A 27,222-nucleotide genomic window follows, 5' to 3' on the forward strand; every position below is an offset into this window, starting at 1 on the left:
GCCGTCCTCTAGAAGTCTGATCAAACCCAGCATTCCTCTGCATGTTTCAGTCCAGTGGATACAGTCCTTATCCAATTGATTCCAACACAAAACCCCCTTTGCGAAAACAAACCTATCATTACAAGTTCAACATTCTATCCCAATAATCTCTCTAGATTTAATTTCCTATTGTTCTTAGAAAACACAAAACTGTATTACTGAACATTTTTAAATGCACTATAGTTTATATAGAAGACTTTTCTCTATTTTCTCCAGGAAAATACTAAATGGTGGATGACCCTGGGGAGGGCCCAGGGCTCTGGAATGGGAGGCTGTGGCAAAACCATAGAGGCTTTGGCAGCAGCCTTCAGGCCAAACTGGGGTTGGGGTCGGGATCAGGACCAAGGAGATCATGGAGGTTAAGACAAGAAGTGGATCCTGTCACCAAGCTGGCTTGCGTGGTCACGGACATGAAGATCAAGTCCCTGAAAATTATCTATCTCTTCTCCCTACCCATCAAGGAATCTGAGATCACAGACTTTTTCTGGGGGCATCCCTCAAAGATGAGGTTTTGAAGATATGCTTGTGCAAAAGCTATGCTGGCCAGCAGACCAGGTTCAAGGCATTTGTTGCCATTGGGGATCACAATGGACACCTTCATTGGTCTAGGTGTTAAGTGCTTCAAGGAGGTAGCCACTGCGATCCATGCAGCCATCATCCTGGCCAAGCTTTTCATTGTTCCCGTGCAGTGAGGCTACTGGGAGAACAAGATCTACAAGCCCCACAGTGTCCCATGCAAGGTGACCAGCTGCTCTGGCTCTGTGCTGGGGCTCCTCTTCCCTGCCCCCAGAAGCACTGGCATAGTCTCAGCCCCTGTGCCCAAGAAGTTACTGATGACAATAAGTATTAAGAGGACTGTTACACTTCAGCCAGGGGGTGCACTGCCACCCTGGACAATTTCACCAAGGCCACATTTGGTCCTATTTCAAAAAGACTATGTTCACCAAGTCTCTCTGGCAGGAATTCACTGACCATTTTGTAAAGACCCGTACCAGAGTCTGTGCAGAGGACCCAGGCCACAGCTATGACCACCATATAGTTTCCTACAAGAAAAATAAAGTGAATTAAAGCTTGTTAAAAAAAAAAAAAAAAAAAGGAATGTTTTCTCTGTTGGGAATAAATCCTTAAGTGTCAGAACTTATGGTCCGGTGATTACAGAGGTCTATAATCCTCAATATTGCATCCTCCACTATTATGTAAACATTACTTTAACGTCTGCACCTGAGTCTCAAAAAGTACCAAGGAGAGAGAAATAGCTAAAAGTTCATGGATATTCTGAAAGACAACAGTGAAAAATAATAGGACAATTTAATAGTAACCTATAATTGGAAACCATTCACACTGTAACATGTTTTGAAATATAAGCTTTTTGAGGGTAGGACTATGTCTTTTAAATGATAGCACATTATTTGTATTTATAGAAAAGAAAAAGAATACTAATTTTTAATATGTTGCTTTGCTTATTTATATATGAAATATAAGTATATAGTTTTATGTTTATATGTGCCTATTTATTATGAATGTTGGCTTTAGAACCAATACATTTCTGTGTCAAATAAGCACAGATGACACTTCGGTCTGTTTCACATCCCCATGGGCCTTGTGATGGCTTTCTGCATGGCACATAATGGTCTCTGTGACATTCAGGCTTGGATGTCATCCAACTTTTTAAAGCTAAATGTAGACAAGGCTAAATTATTACTCATAGGGTCTCCTCAACATCAATCTTTATATTTCTTTTTAGTTCTTCCCTCTGACATCTAGTATATTCTCCTCAATGTCTCAGGGCTCATAACACTGAACTGATTTTAGATTCTGAGCTTTGTTTTTGATGTCCATATTAATCAGGTTGCAAAGTCATCTTATTATCATCCTAGGAGCCTTTCTAGGATATATCTCACTGGGTCTCCAAGGGACAGAAAAACCTTCAGATGTGCTTCCATTATTTCTTGCTAGGATTACCGTAATTCATTATATTCTGGTCTACCTGTCACCTCTACTCTTAGCTGCATAAAGCTAGTGCAGACTCTGGTAATGTGTAAAGGCATACAAAATCTGGAATAACTGATCACATTACTTCAGTAAAGAGGAAATTCTGCTTGCCTCTAGGAAAGTCATGGATTGTTTAAGCCTTTATTCCACAGAAACATGATGGGTTTCTGAACTATAGTCAAGTGATTTGTTATCACTAATTGCTATTTTTCTTTAAGAAAAGTGCCAAGCATTGAAAGTATTCATTTACAAAAGCAAGTTTACCTCATAGAAAACATAATAGTTATGATCCTGAAAAGATGAATAATTAACATCATTTAAATTGATTCTCATTTTTTGTGAACTTGGGAGAAGGGCCTATTATATAAAAGAATCTTGTTAAAAATTACATATTATTTTGTAATGCAAATAATCATTCCTATGTATATTTGTACTGTAAATTTAAATGTTAGTAGTAGGGTGTTAGGGTTAACAGGCAAAGAACACCTGCATTGATGCTGTAGAAACAAATGTCTCTGTTTCAGTTGATTCTGAGCCATGCATAAGTGCTGAAGGAGATCTTGCAATGCAGGGACAGATTTACAAGACTCTCTCTTATCTAGCCACTCACAGAAATTGATCGAAGTGAACAATAAAACATACCTACAGTCTATTTCCGATGTGATTAATTTGGGTACAGTATTTACATTTCTTCATTCTGGGGCTTATTTTACCTTATTCTTTCTTTCATCCACGCCATGCTGATACAGTATCAAAAGATCATTAGAAATCTCTTCTTTTTGCGACTAAAGTGTTTTACTTACTTTATCTTCTATGTCAAAGCTGACTTCGGCAGTTTCTTGAATGTGACAACATAGATATTTCTCTGTATCAAATCCACAATAGGTATACAAAATAGGAAGACATAAGACATGCTACAAACTTGCCATGCCCATACCTTTTACCTAATTCTTATGTTGAAGACACCTTGTTTGGAGGACTTTCAATATTATATATCAATATAGGCATGTTGTTATGCAACATTGCAATTAGCCTGTCAAAAACACTTCCCTGGGTATTAAATCTGAAAAATGGCAATACTTCTCAGGCTCACCACTTGCTTTAGGAACTGGAATACAAAGCAAAAAGCAAAATGCATATCCTCACTCTGTTCAGGACAGATGGTAAGGGGCCAGATGCTGACGATAAGAAGAATTTTGAAAGTAACATCTTTCTTGAGACAAAAAGATATTGAGCTCCTCTAAAATATCAATGATGGTATATTATCTAAAAACACTACCTGTTATCCAGTTTTTGGAATATACTAAGTAGCAGGTAGACAGCAAATTTTGGAAAAGCAACTCTTTATAAAACTGTATTTTATCAAAATAAAGGTAAAAAGCTTCTGTAAGAGTAATAATCAGCACACTGTCCAAAAGCAATGGAAATCTTATACTTTGTAGCCTTAAATCCAGGTTCAATCTCTCCCTTATTAATAGCCTCCTTCTTTAATACTTACCTTACAGTCTCTAAAAAAGTAACAGCGTCAACAGTAAAAGCAGTGGCTGCTTCTTCCTTCACTATGAACTACGAGCTCCTCCATCTTCCACACCATCCTTGATTAGCAGGAAAGTTGTCATGTTTCCAATTTTCAGTTGATCATAAATGCTTTCCTCCTCACTACATGAGTCAGAAACATAACTACTAACATGTCTTAAGAATTCCTTGCACTAAAAAGGGTTCTGAGTCTAAGGATGAAACAGTTTGCTTTTCCAAAGACGTCAGGAAAAACTATAAATCCTTGTGCTGCAAACAAATTTATAGTGGCCATTCATTCATTTCTTCACTTATTAATAGAGCATTTTTTATTAGTGATATTAGAATATCTACAAGACAACCAAGTACATCTTTAAAGTGCCATCAAAATAAGAGTACCAAAAATATGACAAAAATTCTAATGTTTACCATGTGATTCAAAATAGTTACCATGATAAATATCAAATTTGTATTATACTTCGAATTTATTTTGTAGTATCACGTATTTTAAATAGTATTTGGTGGAGGAGAGCTATATCAATGCTTAGGGCCTCTAGAGTCTTTGTCTAGACCTGCAGATACCATGCCAGGAGGTGGCATAATACTATGTATTAGACAGAGGAGGTCCCTATTCTCAAGAATATTGTAAAAGAAAAAAGGAGAGAGAGATAGAATTACAGATTATGATAAATGCCATCAGATAGTAATGGAAGATGAGGAACCTGACTAAGATGCAGCGGTTATGAAGGCCTCTCTGAAAACATAAATTTTAAGCTAATAACTAATGGGTGATAATAAACTTTTCTTTCAAAGAGACAAGACAATAGCATCCTAGCAGTTGTAGGAACAACAGTAACAGTCCAATGAAAAGAAGGGGCTTGAAACGATCAAGAAAAATAATCAGAACAGTGTGGTCAGAGTATATTGACTGAGTGAGGAAAGGGTGAAGATGAATTTGGAGAGGGAGGCAGAAGAACAAATGAGGACCCATGAACTAAATAAAGCTGTGATAAGTAGTTCCAATATTGTTCTAATAGAAATGGAAACTATTGAAACAATTTAGCAGAAAAGTCAAAGTGACATGATCTATGATCTTAACAAATCATTCTGGCTGCTGAGTGTAGATTTGAGAAATAATATAGATGAGAGTCCTCAAGTTCTAGTTTGAAAAATTGAGTGGATAATTGTTTCTTAAGAAACAATAAAACTTCTGAGATAGGGAGTCTGAAGGAAGAAGATAAATGAAATAAGGAACAAAATACAAGATTTTCTTTTGGAAAATTAAGTTTGAAAAGTTTATGAAAAGATATCAAGTAGGTAATTTGAATATACAAGTCTGGTACTTACATATGTCAAAACTTAAAATATAAATTTGGGAGTCTATAGCATATACAGTATATTTAAAACTAAAGGTTTGGAGGACATCATCTGAGAAGTAGTTAAAGCTAAAGAAGAGAAAAATAATACGGAGCAATCTCAAGGTACTCCATTATGTAATAGCTAGGAAAGGAGACTGATTATTAAGATAGGAGAAGAGGCAAGAGAAATGAAGATAAGTGATGAGACTGTTTCAAGAAGAAAATAGTGGTCAAATGCTGCATGCTTAAAGCAAATAAGAGGTAAGAATTGTCCATTAGGCTTGACTAATGGACCATGGCTGTCATTGGTATCAGAGACAAGGCATGGTGGACATAAAAATCAGAAGGAAGGTATGGTGTTAGATAATGAATTGTGGATGAGAAAGTGGAGATGAACAAGTTAGGCTTATTCCGTATATAGTGGAGGTGTTATTTCAAACCAAGATACATGTAAGTGGAACTAAGAACTAAATAGAAATGTTACTGTAAAATATTAAATAATGGCACAAAGCAGAGAGTGCCTCTTTACCACACCTATGCTGCCCAGTTCTGTATAGTACTTTAAAAGATTTTTTAAGGATTAAAAAGTACAATGGAGAACCTGGGTGGCTCAGTCAGTTAAGTGTCTGACTTTGGTCACGATCTCAGGGTTTGTGATTTTGAGACCTGCATCGGGCTCTCTGCTGTCAGTGCAGAGTCTGCTTCAGATCCTCTGTCTCCTTCTTTCTCTGCCCCATCCCTCTCAAAAATAAATTTTAAAAAACATAAAAAAAGAAATCTTTAAAAAAATATGAAAGCTTCATTCAGCCGCCCATTTAAGGATGAATAAATAAATAAAAATCACCTATAAGCTAATTTTGCAAAAAAAATATTCTGCAAAGGAAAGAAGAAAATAAATACAGTGTGACATATATAGATGAAGAATTTATTAAACAATAATATAAAATTTTAGATAATAAGCACAGGGCACTTGCCAAAAAGAGAAATTCTTTCAAAAAAATAAAATAAAACAGACTGAATAAAAACAAAGCTTGAGGATCTAAGAAAATATTTTGAAGAAAAAAATCATGTCATCATAAAATTTAAATATTATTAGAAGTAGTCAAATAAAGAATCAACAATACTGAAAACTGAACCCATGATGTGGAGAACAACCTTAAGAAAAGCACCGGCAAATATAAACTGGCAAAATCAATCAGAAAGGAGAGTATACAATTAAATCCAACAATTATTGAATTTGTGTATCAGAAGAAGAGAAATAGAAAAATTTGCTCAACTACATTACAAGTGCAAGGCTGTTTCTAAGCATGATTTTTCCAATTATACAACAATGCTTTCACCTTAGGTTCTTCCCACAAATATATCTGCATATATTTTAAGTAGGCTCCACACCCAGCATGGAGCCCAACGCAGGGTTTGAACTTACAACCCTGAGATCAAGACCTGAGGTTTGATCAAGGGTTGGACGCTTAACTGAGTGAGCCACCCATCTACCCTGTAGCTGGCTGTATTTAGGGAGCAAGAACTGACTGCAGTTTTATAGCTCAAAAAAAAGGTATTTGAAAAGCAGGTGACCTTCTTTCTCTTTTTCAGTTGTCTTATGAAAGAGATAGGATTAATCGAAATTTAAAATTCCAAGTTAAAACATAATTGAGCTAGTAACTACTCTGACCTATCTTGTCTTTGTTGCTGGGTTAGTACTTACTGTTGCTTATATCTAAATCTATGATGATATGGTCTAAATATGGAAGTGCTGATAGTCTTTAGTTATTAAGAATATTATGGAAGAAGTAAATAGTAGACCTAATTTGGTTGGATAGTAACTGAAGATGACAAGTACATCCAGACCTTCAGAGAAGGCTTACAATTGTTTTTCACCATAAATAGTGGCTGAAAGAAAAAAAAATTACATATATATGTTTATAAAATATAACAATGCACATTTCTCCTATTTGGACAGGTAAACTATGCTAATATATTTGCAAATAGTTTCTAATGGATATATTTTTAGAAACTATGAATCATCAAAACTGACTCAAAAAAAACTAAATAAACCAATAACAATGGAAAAAATGAAGAAAGGTGCCAATCATATCTCAGAAATATATTGGCAACAGTTATTATAATATTCTAAATCTATGTAGGAAAGCTTTCTATTACTAATGAAGATTTTATACACCTAATGTCAAAGCCTTATAAAAATAACTAAACAAATGATATAGAGTTTATTTTTTAATATTAAAGTCAAAGTTCTTAAACCAATAGCATATAAATTTAATTATATATTAAAATATGATCCAAAGTGAATTTTTAAAAATTCCTGTAATTCAAGGACTATTTATACATTCCTCAATAGGTCAGGGAATAAAACTATAATTATCTCAAAAACGTCTAAAATGTACAGGCTGAAATTCAAGATCCATTCTAGAATTTTAAAAAAATTAAATGTTATTTAAAAAGCGACATAAATCATCATTATGCTGAATCCATCAAAACCAGGAAAAAGAAAAAAAATATACTTTTATATTACTTTACAGAAAGCTATTAAAGTAACTCAAGATGAACACAAAAGCAACAAAAAACATAAACACTGGAGATGAGGACAAATTAACATCATTAGAAAATAACATTTTTATTAAACTAAAAACAGAGAAGAAACCTTAAAAAATTAGAGCTCTTTATGACAGTAAAACATGTATTTGAAAAACAATTATTTTCTTATTTGTCAGTCAATGTCAATTATAAAATGTAATATGCAAATAATAATTCCAATTGTCCACAAATATATGAAGAAATCAAATTTCTCAAAATAAATTTAATAAAAAATCTATAGAAATATGTACAGAAATAACATTGAATTAGGGAGATAATACAGTATAAATGGAAATATAAAATTCTGTTTTTAAAGAGGCAGAACTACAAACTTGCTAAATGGTAATTCTAATCCAAATTTTAATAGAATTTTTTGGAGGAAACTTGCAAAAATGTGTCCAGTGTTTTATGAAAAATAAATTGGATATGCAAAGATTGAAAAAAACTGTATTTACCTTAACATGTTATGAAAATCTAGAGAAATGTGACAATTCAATATAATAATGTTTATAAAGAAAGAAAACATTGGAATAGAAAACAAGATGCAATTTAAAAACTATAATAATCCCTTAAAATTTAGTTTCATAGAAAATCAATATCAAATCAATATCAATACTTAAAAATCTCAGGAAAATAATAAATTTTCAGAAACTGGACTATAAATTGGGAAAAACTGTGAAGTAAATTCATTTTATTTTATTTCACAATTTCAACATAGGATTCATACAGGATTTCAGCCTTAAGATTCCACTTTTAGGAATTTAAGAATCAAGACACCTTGTAAGTTCAAAATATATATCTTAGTGTTATTAGTAAAAAAAAGGAAGTAAAATACATGTTGATTAAAATACATTACTGTACATAAAATATTGATAGTAGTTAATTTGATTTTGTACAACATTTATACAGTGTACAATGAATGAAAACGGCATGTTAGGAAAAAGAAATGATTTTTTTTCTAGCTAGAGTGTTTGAATGATGGTTTTTATTTTAGTGACACATTGGATTTGATATAATTAGCATCATTTGTGAAAACTAAACAATTATATACTTTACTTTTTTTTTTAATACAAGCATTCCAAGCCAGGATTCACCATTTATGATATATGTGATCTTGGGCAAATCAATTAACCTTGGGGAGTCTCAGTTCCTTCAACTAGCAGTAAAAAAAAAAAAGGCTAAAATTCAAGATCCATCCTAGAATTTAAAAAAAAATTAAATATTCTTAACTTTTTAACACATATAACAACACATGTGTAATATATATTGTGTCATGAGGATCTATTAATAGAAAACATCATCTTATATAATTGTATGGGGAAATATCTGATATGCAAAATGAGTTAATTAAAATCTGGGGGATATAGAACCCAAAAGTGATAATTTTTCTCTATTAACTTGACTATACTAAATTCGGGGAAAAAATATGTACTAGGGTACAGAAGTGTGGGTGTTTTCAAAAAAGCTTTATAGACTTTTCTGAATTACATTAAGAAAAATTGCAAAGTTCTTTAAAAAACAGCTCAAATAAACCTAATATCATTTGCCATTAATATTAAAGTACACATACGGCATACAACTAAATTTATGTGGATGAAGATTTTAGGAAAATAAATGTATAGCTGTGAGCTTAAAGCCACAAAAAGTTGAAAAACCTACAACCAGAAAGTCAAGTAATGATAAATTTACGTATTTATATAACAAAAGTTTGGTCCCAATGTCACTGTTTAATAATGACACTATTTTTTAAACCTTTGCCCACAGATTGCACATCTATAAGATATACCTATCTTTATTTCGGTCATCTATGTTAAGGAAGAAATTTGTTTAGCGAAGTGGTTTATTTTTGTTTTTTAATTGCCTTTATGATGAATTGTGTTACTTGATGGAACTAAAATTTTTCAGGGTTGGCACAGACTAAGGATGAGAAGAAATAAATAAGTTGTCAAACTTACCCAAGAGGGCATCTTGGTTACTTTCCCCGCCCTCCGCAGCCTGGTGCCGCCCGTGTTGCTCGTGGTTTTAAAGGCCCACGGCGGCGGAGGACCGGCGGCCACAATTATAAGGAAGCGCTTGCTCTGGCGTTGCACCCTGACCCTGGCACCACGCGCAGGCGCCAAGCTCCAAGGCAGAAGGGCCTCAAAGGCAGTGTGTGGCATCATGGTTACTTTTAAGAGGTATTAAATACAGTTATTTGCATTGACATTATCTGCTTATCATTTCAATTCTTAAATAATTTTTAAATAAATTATTTTATATCAGCTTTAAAAAAATGTGCATATTGATAAGGTCAGTGTAAAGTTTAGTGAGTAAAAATAAGAGTTTTACATAAGAAGGACCTTGGGTATTCCTCACTGAGAGAGGTGACAATTTCTCCAAACACGAAGAGCCTCATTTGTAAGATGGGTAACATATGGGTACTTGCCACACATGGTTGTTGGAAGAATTAAATAAAACTGGCACAGAAGCAGCAGCAGTAAATGTTAAATATGTTTTGTAATATTAGTGATAATTATGTAGCATCCTTTGGTTATGTAACTAATCCTGAAAAGATTTCGGATAAATATTCTTCATGTGTAAATTTTGTAAATAACTTAAATGTGAACTCTATAAGGAAAAGACTGCTGTATTAATTAGTACTAAACCAGGTGTTTCAATTGCAGTTCCTCTTAGCTGTATGATAATGGTAAAACTAGCTATCCATTTTCCTACATTTACTAAGAGTGATATGCATATACAACAGTCCCCAACTTATGATGGTTCAACTTAGGATATTTTGACTTTAACACTATGTGAAAGCAACATGCAATTAGAAACTGTACTTTGAATTTTGAGTTTTGATCTTTTCCAAGGCTAACAATGATAGTACTCTCTGGTGATGCTGGACAGTGGCAGTGAGCTGCAGCTCCCAGTCAGCCACATGATCACGAGTGTGAACAGTCTATATACTAACAACCATTCTATACCCATACAATCCTGTTTCTCACTTTCAGTATGGTATTCGATAAATTACATGAGATACTCAACATTTTGTTATAAAATAGGCTTTGTTTTAGATGATTTTGCCCAAATATAGGCTAATATAAGTGTTCTGAGAATGTTTAAGGTAGGCTAAGCTAGGCTACGATGTTCAGTAGGTTAGGTGTAGCCAATGCATTTTCACTTGTGATATTTTCAAATTACAACGGGTTTACCAGTATGTAACCCTATGGTAACTTAAGGAAGACCTATGTGGATGGACAGGGTGGATGGATGGATGGATGGATAGATCAATCAATTGAACTCAAATTTCATATATCCTGCAAACTTTCAGGCGAAGTATTATTTTAGACTTCAGCAATAATAGCTGCAAAGTACTAAGTCTAAAATATTAGTTACAGGGGCACCTGGGTGGCTCAGTCAGTTAAGCGCCCGACTTCGGCTCAGGTCATGATCTCACGGTTCGTGGGTTCGAGCCTCACATTGGGTTCTGTGCTGGCTGCTCAGAGCCTAGAGCCTGTTACGGATTCTATATCTCCCTCTTTCTCTGACCCTCCCCTGCACACTTGCTCTCTCTCTCAGAAATAAATTTGAAAAAAAAAATATTAGTTACAAATTAAAGACCTAAAAACAACAATAATATGTAAATAAAACATTGCTTAATGAGTTTTTCAGATGAATAAAATGGCCAGAAGTACATTCTTCAAATTTCCAATGATATTTAACTCAGAAGTAAAAACCTAAAAACAATGTCTGTGATTTTTTTCCTTCAAAGTTTTAATAAATTTTTTATTATTGAAATAGTGACACTTAAAATGTTTAGTAGTAATTTTAATTTGTGTATTAGTTTTAATTTTCATACTATTCATTTCTATTACAGCACTATTTCATCTTATTTTTCTAATTAATACTAAACTTTCAAGAAAAGATATATATTAACATAGATCAAACAATAAAATATTTTCTTTGTACTCTTAAAATCTCTAATCAGTTTCTTTCAATCATAACCTCTAAAATCCTAAAATGTCTTGACTGCAACAGTTACATATTCAAAATGTGAAAGTAGTAGTAAGAGCTGATCTATAAATAATGTTATATGGAGTTCATACTGTTCCATGTACCATGACTAATAAATATGAAAATGGAGCATTGACAAAATTCTGACTATAAATCGAATACATATGAATGTGGTTTAACATACATGTTTAGACCCAAACTTGCAGCTATGAAGAGTACATTATTATATAAAATAAACTTCACATAATTGTTTTTATTTCCTAAGACTTTCTTAAACACAGCAGAGAAGGCAATTGATCCTACCATATACATTTTATGTGAATGCTGGATAAACTTAAATGTTTATGGAAACTCTACATCATAATTAACATTTCTCCTTCAAAACTATAATCTCCATAATGTAAACTAAAAGATAAAATAGAAAATTGGAAGGAAATACATATAAATATATAGCAAGCAAAGGATTAGGATTTAGTATAAAGAAAATATTTAATAATCAATAAAAAGGTTAATACCCCCATAGTAAAACAAACATTAGTCAAGAAGAAGAAATTTTCAGTGAAAAAACATAAATATCCATATCCAAAGCCACCTATAGATTTAATGCACTCCCGTTCAAGATCCCAAAGGCATTTTTTAACAGAAGTAGGAAAAAACAAAACACTCTATATGGAAGCACAAAAGGGCCTTAATAGCCATAGCAATTTTGAGAATGATGGACAAAGCAGGAGGCACCATACTTCTGATTGCAAGCTATATTATAAAGCCATAGTAATCAAAACGGTATGCTACTGGCATGAAAACAGACACACAGACCAATGGAACAGAATGGAAAGCTCAGGAACAAACTCATGCATATATGGTAAATTAGTACGTGACAAGAGAGCCATGAAACCCAATGGAGAAAAGACAGTCTTTTCAATTAATGGTAGTAGAAAAATTGAATATTAACATGAAAAGAATGAATCTAGACCCCTATCTCACCCTACTCATAAAAACTAACTCAAAATGGGATTAGAGTCTTAAATATAAGACTGGTAACTATACAAGCACTAGAAGTAAAACATAGGAAAAAAACTTCTTGACATGAGTGTTGGCAATGAATTAACTGGACATGACATCTACAGCACAAGCAACAAAATTAAAAAAATGAACAAATGGGATACATCAAATCAAAAAGCTTCTGTACATCAAAGAAACGGTCAACAACAAAGTGAGAAGGCAATCTATGAAATGCGAAAAATTGTGAATCATATATCTGATAAGAGGTTAATATCCAAAATGTATGAAAAACCCAATATCAAAAAACAAACAAAAAATAATCCAATTAAAAATGAGCAAAAAAAAACCACCTGAAGACATTTTTCCTAAAAAGATATATGAATGGCCTATAGGTACATAAAAATGTGGTCAAAATAACTAACCATTTAATTAGCCTGTTCAAATGACCATCATCAAAAAGAGAAGAGAGATGACAAATGGTGGCAAGAATGTGAAGAAAAGTGGACACTTGTGTACTACTGGTGGGATGGTGAACTGGTACAGTTCCTAAGGAAAAGAGTATTAAGTTTCTTCAAAAAATTAAAAACAGATCTGTCATATGATCCAGCAATTTCACTTTTGGGAATATATCTGAAGGAAATGAAAGCACCATATTATGAGATATCTGTACCCTATGTTTGTAGCAGCATTATCCACAGAAGGCAAGCCATGGAAACAACCTAAATTTCCACTAATGGATACATGGATAAAGAAATTGTGGTATAAATAAACAATGGGATTTTATTCAGCCATAAAAAGAAGGCAGTCCTGCCAATTGTGACAACATGGATAGACCTTGAGGGCATTATGGCTATGTGAAATAAGTTACACAGAGAAAGGCCAATAATATATGATCTCACTTACATGTGGAATAAAAACAAAGCTAACTGAAAGCTGAGACAAAACAAAACAAACTCATAGAAAAAGAGATGCAACTTTGGGGTTTCTGGAGGAAGGGGATGAGGGATTGGGGAATTGGATGAAGGTGGTCAAAAGGTACGAGCTTCTCGTTATAAGATAAATAAGTACACAGATGTAATGTACGATAGAATGATGATAGTTAAAACTACTCTATGGTAGATTTATCTGAAAGTTGTTAGGAGAGTAAATCCTAAGAGTTCTTGTCACAAGGAAAAAGCACTTTTTTGTGTATATATTAGATGATGGATATTAACTAAACATACTGTTAGTTTATATACACAATATACAAGTATTGTATTCACAATATACAAGTCATTATGCTGTAAACCTTAAACTTATACAGTGTTGCATGTCAATTATATTTCAATAAAACTGAGAAAAATTAAAATTATAAAAAATGATAAATGCACAATATGCCCAAATAAATGTAAGAAAATGAGATTTTGAAATTTCACTATTAAATTGGCAAAAATTAAAATGTACATGATCCACCAATAATTAAATGTGAAGACATTATGGCACGTTAACATGATGAATTGTTAGTGTATCCATTAAATCCAGTGAGCTAGCACTATAACATTTGACTGGGAATGATTTCAACTTTCTATTGTACTTAGAAAAACAAGATGCTATCAGGGATATTCATTATTCTGTAAAAGAAAGAAACAAATCTCTATAAATTAAATAAATAGATCTATATAGCTATATTTATGTATGGGGTATGCATGAGGTGTGTAAGTGTGTATTTGTGTGTATTTATAAGTATGTATATTTATATATAAGTTCATACAAATATAAATGTATGTATTGTGAAAGTATTTATATATAGAGAGAGAGCATTTATATATATATATAGGCTACATACTATGATATCTGTATATAGTGGTTCATGATGTGGGTGTAGGAATATGGGAAAACTGAATGAAGAGAACAAAGGCCAGAAGAATTAAAAATAACTGTTTTGCTCTGTTATGCTATGTACAATAGCATATAATCATATTTAAACAAAATTATAATCATATAGGAGTACCATAAGAATTTCAAGGTTATTTTTTTAAAGCTGCTGACTTATAGGATGGTGACAATATTTTACAAATGAAAGAAGTAATTTCCCAATTAATGTCATTAATATGGTTCGATTTGGTGGTGAAAAATAAAACAAAACAAAACACACTTCTACATGTATACACTTACATGAGTGAATGAAAGCCACACTAGCCTATTGACATTGCTTATTACAGGGCAGAAAAGGAAGCAGATACAATTGGAAGCGGTCCCATGACCAAGTGGATAATAACTACATTATCATCTTATGTACTTAGTAAAAAGACAATGTATTACATATGTTAAAACCTATTTTAAAATTTCTCTGAAATTCCCCAAGTGACCAGTGTTGACATCTCTATGCCCCCATTCAGGAGGAAGAAGTTACAGAAAGACCTTCAAGCCTCAGCAACCTTAAAAAATTAAGGGCCCAAATTGTTCTGGGGGAAAAATGATGAAGAGAACAAAAGCAAGAGAAATGTAGACAAAATTAAATTTCCTTACAACTTGCAGCTCATTGATAAATGCCTGAGGCATACAGGGTGTGACATTCCTCAAGGACTCAGGGTTGCCTTAATGTTCATGTTTTGCTGGACTGAAAGGGACCTTAGCTTAACAATAGCCAAACCTCCAGGATCCTGTAAGTCTTCTTTAACATATGGAATCTCTTTAGAGACTTTCATTCTCTCTACCCACCCACCCCCAACTTAAAAGTATATAATCAACCACTTCTCACAATCACAGTGTAGCTCTTTCAGCCAAAGGATCTTGTCCCTATGCTTTAATAAAAACACCTTCACACACCAAAAAAAAAAAAAAAAAAAAAAAAAAATCTCTCAATCTCCTTTGATAAGACATAAGAAGAGCCTTAAAAATGCTACTTTCTCATGGCACATGGGTGGCTCAGTTGGTTGGGCATCCAGCTTCAGCTCAGGTCATGATCTCGTGGTTTGTGGGTTCAAGCCCCTTGTCAGGCTCTGTGCTGACAGCTCATCCAGAGCTTGAAGCCTGATTCAGATTCTGTTTCTCCCTCTCTCTCTACTCCACCCCTTCTCATGCTAAGTCTCTCTCTCTCTCAAAAACAAATAAACATTAAATTTTTTAATTAAAAAAATGCTCCTTTCTCTTGATGTACTAAATTCTCTAAGAGTTTTCTTAAGAATAATTACAGATGCTTTCCAGAATTTATTTACAAGAATTTTTCTTGCAGGATTATATTTGTAGGAGTAAAAATTTGAACTAACTTTCCACCAAAAAGTTAGCTAAATATGTTACATAAAATTTGATTTACACATACATCTATGTATAAATATATATTTGTATGTATTTGTAAAGTATATAATATATGTGCATATTTCTATAAAGACATTAAAATCCATGTAGTCATGTTTGAAAGAGAATATGAAATTCTTTGTTCTAATTGTTGCAAATACTTCCTCAGTCTGTCATTGCTTTCCATTCTATTTGTGACACTTTACTATACTTTCAACTATATGAAAAGATATTAATGTGAATTAACAGCACCAAATTATGAACAATGAGCCAGTAAGATACACTTCATGAGATTTTAGCTTTAGATTGACATGTTTACACATTCTATATAACCCTTTATGATGAAAACATGTTAAATTTATAAAAATAAATTGTTAAAAATAAAATTTCCAAATTTATTTTGTTTAATATATTGTGTTTATTTAAATAGCTTACACAGAAAAATACTACATTAACTAGAACGACATATGTGAAGACATAAATAAAACAGACCATACAGGAAGTCATGTTTCACAGAATACTTTGACATGGGATAAAAGATTATATTTGTTATTTTTTAGATAGGAAATGGAAATAAGAAATGTTAATAATCTGTGCCCTAAACATATTTCTGAAAGTCACTAGTCAATATTTTCTTTATTTGATATATCACTGCAACATATCATATACAAATGTTAGAATATATATATTATTTATAAATTTTCAGAAATTCTAGATTGTTGGAGACATTTATTAGTAAATACTTTTCAATAAGCATTCTCTCTAACAAAATTAAACTTCAATGTATAGATTTTCTATATAATGATTTAATTTCTTTTGTTTTCATTTTTAGCTGCCTCAAATGCACAGTTCTTAAAAAAATAAACCTGAGATGAGAGAGGGGTTTGGTTTTGTTTGTTCGGCTGCTCTTTTATATGACTAGTTTGAAAGTATTTCTGAAATGAAACTTTCACTGCAGTCCAGTTATTCCTATTATCTTTTCATAGTGCCAGCCATGAAGAAAAAAAAAAAACCCATTGCTATTTTAACAATCATATTAAAGAGTAAAAAGACCTTTCCAAAAGGTGAGAGCTTGCCTTTGGTACTTTAGTTAAATGTCATATTTTCCTCAAGAAATAGGAGTTACCTTTATTAATATCGTTGACTATAGTGGCATCTGCTATCCCCTTCTGAATTTAGAAAACCACTAAGTTTTTCCCATTTCTCATACAGATATATGGTTACATATAAACTATAGAAGCTGACCCATTTTTTTCTTGATTCCATTCATTTCAAACTTAGTTTAATACTAGTTATATTAGTTAGGATTCTTGTGGTTGGATTGGATAGAAACCCAGCTCCAACCAGTTTAAGATAAAAACAGAATTTTATAAAGACATGAGACATCTCACTAAACCGAAAGTTAACAATCGCAAGGATTTCAGGAAAAACTAGAATGAGCAGCTTTCCTCTCTATTGCCTCCTGTGGTTCTGCTTCATTTTTCTCTCTCATTGTCACTGCTATTTCATCTTTGGTCCACAGGCCAGGACGTGCGATGATACAACTATACCTAACAGTCCAAACCCCCAGTGAGAGCATGACATTCTGGACCCTAAGCTCTAAACCTCCTGAATAAGGACTCAGTATACCTAGCCAATTGCCCACCCCAGGCCAGTTGATGGAGGTCATATGGTTACAAGTTTGATGCAGCCGCTCCACTATGGATGATAGCACTGGGAAAGGCCTATGCATAGAAAAAGTGGCGGTTGATAGTACAACAAAGTCAGAGACATCCATTGCACTCATGCTCTACCTAGACTATTCTCTATATTAAATTGGTTTCCACCTAAACTCCAGAAATTCAATTTGGATCAGATGGCGGTAGAATGCTTATTCCTTAATGTCATGAGGAATCAGTTTTGATTTCTATATATATAAAAAAAAAATGTTGGCCTTAGCAACTTTATTCTTTCTGCAGTACCAAGTATGTGGTTCCTAGTCAATCCCTCTTTCTTGCTGCCCCCCGCCGCCCCTCTGCCCCAGCATGTGGTACAGTGGAAAATAAATTATTATGACAAGTGACAATAGCTGAAACTCTTTCGTAAACCCTAGAGAGAGCATCTTGGGTTCCTTCTCATCATCAAAACCTTTGGCCAAGCCATGTACCTGGTAAAACTAAGCCAACAGAGTTCATCCCATATATCTTCATTTCTCCTCAGTCTCATCAAACACATAACCAAATTTACAGCATCACTCACCCATCTATCACATAAGTGAAGGTAATTTTGTGTCTTACATGTTCTCACACTCCTAACTCAGGAAATGACAATTGTAGTATTTCACTAACTGGAAGGAAATGATCAAGAAGAATTAAATTTAGCAATCTACTACCACCTACCACCACATACCCCAGGACATTAGTAGGCTACTCACAAATGTATTTAGAGGCCCACAGTTACAGATTTCAGTTCCAGTATTTCTATGTAATATACTCCTGGCCATGTAACTTAACCTTTCTGAAACTATCACCTTATCTACAAAAAGAAGCTTGTTATATCTAACTCAAATTGTTATTGTAAGGATTAAATAGGATAATATGTACAATGCTACAAGCACAGTTGGTCTTTTTAATAAACATGAGTACTCATTGCACTTAACCCAACAACTCTTGAGGACCAGAGGCTCAGGATGGCCCTGGGATAACAGATACAACCAGACTAACTGGTGGGATTCAGAAAATCAGCCTCCATGAGGTCTCAGTTTCATACCTGGGTGAGGGCGCGCTATCTCTCTGGAAGCTGCCAGTTGTTACAGCCTCCCTACACTTCACCCTTCACTTCTCCTCAGTGCATGTTGGCACTCTGAGACTAGGTACAACTACATCCCTCAACTTGAGGTTTGAAGGATGTCTTTGAGCTAAGCAGCATACAAATCACCAACTAGATAATTAAAAGTGAGAAAAACTAGGACATAAAGAGATCCTAAGAAAGGCAAAAATGATTGATATGTTATAATGGTAAAAATACAAATAATTTTAAAAAATTTTTCTGTTTTCAAAACTTACTTCAGGTGATTATATTATTTTCAGAAAGAAAAATAAATTTTATTTCTATTTTAAACAAACAGAAAAAAACAGCAGTTTCAAAGAGTGTTTATCATAAAAGGGTTTACATTGGTTTAAAAAAACATAAAAAAGCCTAAATGCCCATCGACAGAAAATGGATAAAGTATGTTTGAGTATATTCACCAAATAAATTACTATGTACACATTGAAAATGACAATGTGGATTTAAAGTCATTGAAATAAGATGAAATTCATGGGGTGCCTGAGTGGCTCAGTTGGTTAAGGGTCCAACTTTGGCTCAGGTCATGGTCTCATTGTTCGTGGGTTTGAGCCCCGCTTCCGGCTCTGTGCTGACAGCTCAGAGCCTGGAGCCTGTCCAGATTCTGTGTTTCCCTCCCTCTTTGCCCCTCCCCTGCTCACACTCTGTCTCTCTCTCTCTTTCAAAAATAAACATTAAAAATAATTTTTAAAAGTTAAGATAAATTCTTAAAAACAGATGATGGATCACTACAACTCAAGAAAAGTATGTGCTGTATATGAAAAGACTTTAAAAAATTGGTGACATTAAATATATGGAATTCAAGATTTTACTTTGCAATCTTGTCTTTATAGTTTTTATATCATCTAAGTATTTCAATATGTGTTTGTAATATTATAATTAAAATCAAATAAAGCTATTAACAGTTTTAAAAGTCAATGGTAAATTTTGGCCTCAGTTCTGCCTTAATCCTTCAGCCCTTCTTTTCAGTCCCATCAAACACAGCTGGCCTGCAGCCACTCCTTCCATCTCTCTCCACTCCTGACTTTGTCTTAATGAGCCTACTCTTAGCTTATCCCCAATGCAGATGTTTCAGCCATTGGTCTCTGAATCCAGATGTTATAGCCAGACATTTCCTGCTTGAGTTTCTGCTTCTACTTGCCTGATGGGGTGCCAGACCCACCTGCCTTCCTGAACTGCCCCAGGGATGTTGTATTGCAAGGGTGCCAGCCAGAGCCTTTGCCCTGACACACTCTGTCAGCCTACCTGGCAGTGTGCATTCTGCTTTTAAAAGTGTTGTAATTATCGGGGCATCTGGGTGGCTCAGTCAGGTAAGCCTCCGACTTTTGGCTTCTGCTCAGGTCATAATCTCAGGGTTCGTGGGATCAAGCCCCATGTCAAGCACTGTGCTGACAGCACTGAGCCTGCTTGGGATTCTCTCTCCCTCTCTCTCTGCCCCTTCCCCACTCTTTCTCTCTTATACACTAAATAAATAAATAAATAAATAAATAAATAAATAAATAAACTTTTAAAAAAGGATGATTATTACTATTATTATTATTGGTTACATGTAACAAATTCATCAATTGAGTTTCTTAGTAATTTAAATAAAATATAATCCTTCTATAACATACCAAAATAGTTTTTAAAATATCCTTTAATATGCCTTAAATTTCAAGAAATAATGTTATAATTGAATCACTGAATCTCTTCCTTCCTATAAGAAGCAGCTTTCTCTTGTATTTGTAGAATTTACATTTATAACATTAAAACCACACTCAGTGGTTAAATGATATTCCTGAGAATGAATACCTCTTCATTAATAAGCACTACTGATAATAAACTACACATCATATGGACATGTAGTAAAATACATATTTTATAACACTGACAATGATTCTGGTTTCTCTTTCTCTATAGAGCACTCAGCTTTATTTTCAGTGTCCCATAATAGACTCTGCAGTGACAGAGCTCACCCCTGGGCCTTGTTGCTGCTCTTGAGTCTGTTGGGGTAAATCCACCAAAGCTGCCCTAGAGGGACTTGCGAGGATCATCGGTTTCGGGGTGCATCCAACCCCTCTCTGATATACCTGCCTATACGGGTGAGAGGCTTTAACTATGCACCCCTCATCTGGTAAGGCAGCTACCCTTTTCTTCTCTATGAAGCTTTAGTCAATGTGAGCTTGCATTAAAAATTGCTAGCGCTTTATTGAACAGTCTCTTCTCTCAGTAGTTTCATTTATCTGTAGGGAAAAAGGAAAAAAATGTCTATCTCCAATTATGGAACTTGAAATTGACCTCTCTTTTGGCATATAGGGGCTAAAGTTGAAATTTCAAGAATTAGGACACTTGATGTTAACTTACTGTGCCTTAGGGAAATGAGGAGAAAAATATGACAGGCACAGTTCTGGATGTTTTATATAATTTACTTTACAGAAGTTCCACAGCAAGTCTGTGGGAAATGCACTACAATATCCATTTCACAGATAAGATCATATATAGAGAAGAAGCAAAGATGAAATTTGAATCCCAATCGTTTTGCTCAAGAATTTATACCCTTTCTAAACACTGTTCTCACAGTAGCTACATAAACACATTTGCTTCCATACTTAATATTTTGAGTATGTTTTATAATTGACTGAACTTCTATTTACTTGAATTTGACTTGTTAAATCAGTCAGCAAAGTTTAGGTACTCAGTGGATGCTCTCAGAGGCTAATGGAGGACCAAACTCCATTTGTAAACACATTGATCATCTCCACCACCATCACCAGGATAAGAATGACCATTTTTGAGCGTCTACTGTGGGCTAGGATTTTACTGTGAAATTAGCACACACTGTTTTATTTAAAATTTTCACAGTTGTAAACCACAAATTACTACTTGTACCAATCAGGGTTCTCTAGAGAAACAGAACCAATAAAAAAGAAAAAGAGGGAGCCAGAGAGAGAGAGTGAGAGAGAGAGAGAGGAAATTTTATTTTAAGGAACTGGCTCACAGGAATGTGGGAGCTAGCAAATCCATAGGACAGACAATTAGGCTGGCAACTCAGGCATGGTTTCTATGTTACCGTCCTGAGGCAGAATCCCTTCTCCAAGAAACTGCAGTGTTTTGTTCTTAAGACTTTCAAAAGGTTGGATGAGACCCACCACCCACATTATAAAAGGAAATGTCCTTTACTTAAAGTCAGCTGATTGTAAATGTGAATCACATATACAAAATAGCCTCCTAGCAACATCTAGACTAATGTTTGACCAAGCATTGGACACCATGCCATATCCAAATTGGCACATATAATTAATCACCACACTACCCTTTCTATGATACTCCTCTTTTCTTGATGGCATACTTTAAATAAGGCCACACTCACCAGTTTGTTTCTCATGTAGGCCCATTGGCTTTAGCATCCTACTACCCTCACCCTACCTAAATTTCCATCCATTAAATTCTATCTTGCATCTACACGTCACCTCTAAATAGGTCTCTACAAATCACTGCCTGCTTTTCATCACAAGATCAACTGATTGTTGTATTACTAACAACTTAGAATAGGCAAAGGGTGCATAGCTTTAATTTTGATTTGTATAACAAAGCCAACAGCCAACAGCGTAATCCAAGTCTAGGTCTCCTCTGAACCAGATAACCCAAGCAAAGCAAAATCTATTACCTCCACACAGTTTCCTTAAAACCATTTGATGTGCCCACGGTGATCATTTGCCTTTAGAAAAAGCTTTAAGCCACAGTGTTTCATTTAACCTGAAAAATGTAACAGGTATCATTATTTTTCATGTTCTGTAGATAAAGAAACAGAAGCCAGTAGGCTAAATAACTAGCCTACACTTAAAGAACATGTGTATGCAATATGGGAGATCTAGAACCGAATCCATTCACTCAACATTTATCACTGAATGTCTGCCATATTTTAGGCTCTGGGATCAAGCAGTGAACAAAACATATATACCACCTGTCCTTACAGAGTTTAAATTCTAAAACGTGTCCTTTGATAGCAAGTCAAAAAATATGTACACATAGGGTGTCAGGTGCTAAAAAAGTGTTAATGAAGAAAAATAAGTCAGGTAGCCATTAGAGTATATGAGTCGGGAAGTGTGAGTTGCAGTACAAGATAGGATGGTCAGGAAGTCTTCACTGAGAAGGTGGCATTTGTTTAAGGCCTGAAAGACATGAGTGAGCAAGTCTTGTGGGAATCCCAAGAAGGAAGGCATCATGCAGAAGGGAGAAGCTGCTTAGTGTGTTTGAGAACCACAGTGGAAGAATTATAGCATGGTGCTGACTTAATTTATGCTAATATGTCATTCCCGTTTTCAGATGCCTTTTCTATAAAATTCTATTTGGCAAATCTACATGGAAAGTCAAATATGGTTTACAATATGAAAGCTACAAAATCTACAATCATAATTTTATCCCTCAACATATCTATTAAACTGATACTTCTTATGTGTCATAATATGAATTTGTATTTCACTTATTAACGGTGCTATGAATTAACTGAAGTGACTGGCAACCAAGTACATGAAGCATTGATTCTTCTTCTTAGTCAACCCAATGAGTGATTGTGGTTTTTAAAAATCCTTCTCATTTTAGGGAATAATTAAGGCTTGGCAGTGCTTTGTTGAAAATGTATTAAGACTTTTAGAAAACTACTGTTTAAAAAGCCCTTAAGAGAAGTTACTTTTATAATGCAAGGCAAATTTGAACAAAAATTTGCACCTTAAAACTATAATATCTGACCTTATCTATATTACAAGAGTTTCTTGTTTTATAGGTAGGTTTTTCAAAACCCACTAATAAATATTAGTGGTGTGTGTAAAGATGACTGTTCATATCATCTCACGAGCCTTCTTATATGCTGATCTTTTATCTAAAATCTGTATCCTTATAATGCTATTTAAACAATTTTAAAGTGGTGATGGTAGAAGAGACTAGTCTTATTTCCTATAATTAAGTTGAGTCTGGGAAATATGTTTTACCAATAAACCTGTGGTTATTATATATAAGATATACCAGTTACCAAGTAAGTTCGGCACCTACAGTATCATGCTTACTGCCATCTAAGTCATATAAATATAGCAAATAAATGTTCAAGTTTACAGCAGCTTGTGGTACATGTCTCATACATTTCATCTTGCTACTATTTCCTTTCAATCACTCCCAAGAAAATGAGAGGGTGTAAGGTATCCATTCTTCATTTCCTCCTTTTCATTTCAGCCAGATGTCCAAGGTCCATGTGGGGGAGGAACAGGGATTGCAATGACAAAAGCCAACTAACTCCAAATGCAGAAGTATTCAAAAAGGAACTTCTTAAATTGGGATTTAAGGAATCCTGAACTTGTGAAAGTACAATTTAAGATTTTGCTGTATTTTCCAATAAATGTGGTGAAGGAGCTGCTTCAAGCACAGTAACAATCAATAGCAAAAAGAAACTTTTAAAAATCCCACTGGTCCTGCAGCCTCCTGCCAGAGTCCCACACAATAGCAAATACTTATGAGGAGAAAGGCTGCAGTGGAGCAACACTAATACATTTGACACAGCTTCCACCCCGTCATTATGCAGGGGGAGGCTGCGCTTATCCTTTTGTACATTGGAGACTCTTTTAACCAGGAATCCCAGGATGAAACGGAACCATCTTCCTCACGGCAAAACAAATCCTTCTCCAGTGAATTTTGTTATTGTTTATTGTAACACTGTTTTATCAGCGCTAAACTGTATGAACGCTTCAATTAGTTCTTGATGAATGATCCCATAAAAGCATGTAGTTTCATTTCCCCTGCCACCAGATATTTCACTGAGTGTTATTAAATGAAATACAATTGGGATAAGATTCAGGAAACGCGGAGAGCTGTAGTGCTCCTCAGTTCAGCCTAAAATGGTTAGTCGTCGGTGTAGCTGAGCCACATTCAGTGCACTTAGAGATTCCCATCACTTGTTTCTGGGGAGAACGTACAGACACTAGAGATAGCCTGATGCACAATCTCTACCCTTTAGGAAGGATAAAGGCCTATGGTGAGGTGCTAAGTTCAGTGTTAGGTCAAAGAGTTGTTATATCCACAGAGGAGCAAAAAGCATCTGTATCAATCAGACAATGGAATATACTCACATTGTATGTTACATAGCAACAATTAAATTGTTCCAGCAATAGGTGAACACCAGCAGTCTTCTTCTTTCTCCTGAGTGTAGGAACCCAGTTTTTAGGTAGACATATTGACACATAGAATAAAAGACTAACTTCTCTGCCTCCTTTTATGTTACCGTGCTACAGCCAACAAAATGTAAATTTGAGGTATGAGACTTCTGAGAAACCTGTTTAAAGGGAGCTGATTCAGCTGAGGTCAGACTTTTTAAAACCCTTTCTATCTTTCTTCCATCTTCTGGCCTGCAAAAGTTTTTCGGAAGCAAAACTGAAGCTTCAGCAGCTACACTGGATCAAGACATGACCTGTGGTAGGATATCAGTGCAGAAAAATAGAAGCTTGAGTGCCTGAAGTCATTCCGGGGCCACCGTCTAAGCCTTGACCTGCTATTCCAGGTCTTCGTTTATGTATGATACTTTACTCTTTTGATTGCAATGCTATAATAGGCAAAAGAGCCAGCTATAACTGAGACAACTATGGATTCTTAATATATATATTTCCTCTCAACATATTTTTAAATAATGGAACATCACTACCTTGTGTTGGTCATTCTATGAAGCATTCTAATGCCTTATCACATTACATCTTTAAAATAAACCTGTGGGGAGCCTGGGTGGCTCAGTCGGTTAAGCATCCAACTTCAGCTCAGGTCACGATCTCACAGTTCATGGGTTCAAGCCCTGCGTCAGGATCTGTGCTGACAGCTAGCTCAGAGCCTGGAAACTGTCTTCAGATTCTGTGACTCCCTCTCTCACTGACTCCCCCCTGCTCATGCTGTCTCTATCTCTCTCTCAAAAATAAATAAAAACATTAAAAAAATAAAATAAAACAAACCTGTAAGCTAGGTACTAATATTATCTCTTTTAAAGATTAGAAAACAAAATCACAAAACCAGTCAGCACCTAGTCTGATTGGTGATGAGGAGGTCTGGGAGAGGAGAGGGATCAAAATTCAGGATTTTAGCATTTCTTTCTTTAATGCCATGGATAATACTTTTATATTCACATCATGTGCTCCTGATCATTCTGGGTACTTGGAACACATAAATGAACAAAATAAAGATCCCTGCCCTCATGGAGCAAATATTCTAGCATAGTCTCAGGAGTTCTTAACTATAATCTTGAACAATGTTTTACAGTGTGGTCTGGATCCCTCAGCCATGCAAGATACCTTTAGAGGATACACATGATCAAAAGTTTGCCATGATAATACTAACACATCACTTGACTTCTTTCACTGTGTTCATAATTGCACCAATGGTACAAAAAGTAAAGATGGATACAGCTGATTGCAGCCTGCACCACATCACTAGAAGCTATGGTTATTACTCACCACCATAGATCCACATTCGATAAATAAATAGTTCAACTAATTAATTAAATGAAGAGCTTCCCTTGAGAATGTCCTCAATAAAGTAATAAAAATTTATAATTTTATTAAATTCTGAAACTTGAGTACATCTCAGTTTAATAGCTCTGTGATGAGGTGGGAAGTATACAAATGCACTTTGGCTATATGCTGCAGTACAATGATTATCTGGGGGAGAAGCACTTACAAAAATGAATCACAAGCTGAACTAGCCAGTCTTTCATGGAATATCATTTTACTTGAAAGAATTAATGACAAACTATTGTTATTCAGACATGGATATTTGGGAGATACTTTATTGAAAATGATTTAAGCAAACCTGTCAGAGGAAGAAACGAATGGTATTTTCTGCCAGTGATAAACTTTGAGCTTCACATTACTTAAGATTTTTCTGATGAAATTGGTGATGATATTGATAACATATTTTCTATAACCCAACAGAGGCATCCATTTAGCAATTGAGTTTAACACAGTGCCATTTATTATTCAAGTATCTCCTTAAAATTAAGATGATGTCGGTTTCTATATATTCAGATTTATACATTCAATATCAAGATAGTAAGATTTATTCCTTAGGGTTATTGTGAAATTTAAAAGAGATAACAAGTGTGGGGCACCTGGCATGGGTGTCTCAGTTGGTTGAGCATCTGACTTTGGCTCAAGTCATGATCTCTCTGTTCATGGGTTTGAGCCTCGGGTCAGGGTCTCTGCTGTCAGCACAGAACCTGTTGCAGATCCTCTGCTCCTCCCCTCCCCATACCTCCCCTGCTCATGCTCTCTCTCTCAAAAATAAATGATAAAGCATTTTAAAATAATAAAAAAATAAGATATAACAAATGTGAAGACACTGAAAACACCCGGAACATTACAGGTACTTAAATATTTTTATTTTCTTTTGATATTTTCATTTTCTTGGCCCCTAGAGTTCCTTTGATAATAAACTAGCTCTCATCCACTATGGTGGCCATGAAAATACGCCTCTTAGGTGTTTTACAACTGCAGCTAAGGATAATTGACCTTGGACCTTAGCTCTCCTCTCAGATACAGTGTTTGCACCGAAGCTGCGCTTCCCACAGGCTGTTCCCATCCAAGGACTGACATGGCAAGGATGCTAAGACAGACCTGCTCCTAGG

The 27,222-nt window shown here is 34.6% G+C and overlaps 1 non-coding gene and 1 pseudogene across 1 annotated transcript; one reads left to right on the plus strand and one right to left on the minus strand.

The window, feature by feature from the left end:
* The first annotated feature begins 266 nt into the window (after window positions 1-266).
* Window positions 267-1,078, plus strand: LOC120226028 (annotated as a pseudogene).
* An 8,423-nt stretch (window positions 1,079-9,501) lies between these two features.
* LOC120226030 lies at window positions 9,502-9,631 on the minus strand. Its single transcript, XR_005526926.1, has one exon. It is a non-coding gene; the product is annotated as a small nucleolar RNA SNORA76 (small nucleolar RNA).
* Window positions 9,632-27,222: the final 17,591 nt, after the last annotated feature.

The sequence above is a fragment of the Hyaena hyaena genome, unplaced genomic scaffold, assembly GCF_003009895.1.
Source record: "Hyaena hyaena isolate Hyena2069 unplaced genomic scaffold, ASM300989v1 scaffold_1564, whole genome shotgun sequence".
Classification (NCBI taxonomy): domain Eukaryota; kingdom Metazoa; phylum Chordata; class Mammalia; order Carnivora; family Hyaenidae; genus Hyaena; species Hyaena hyaena.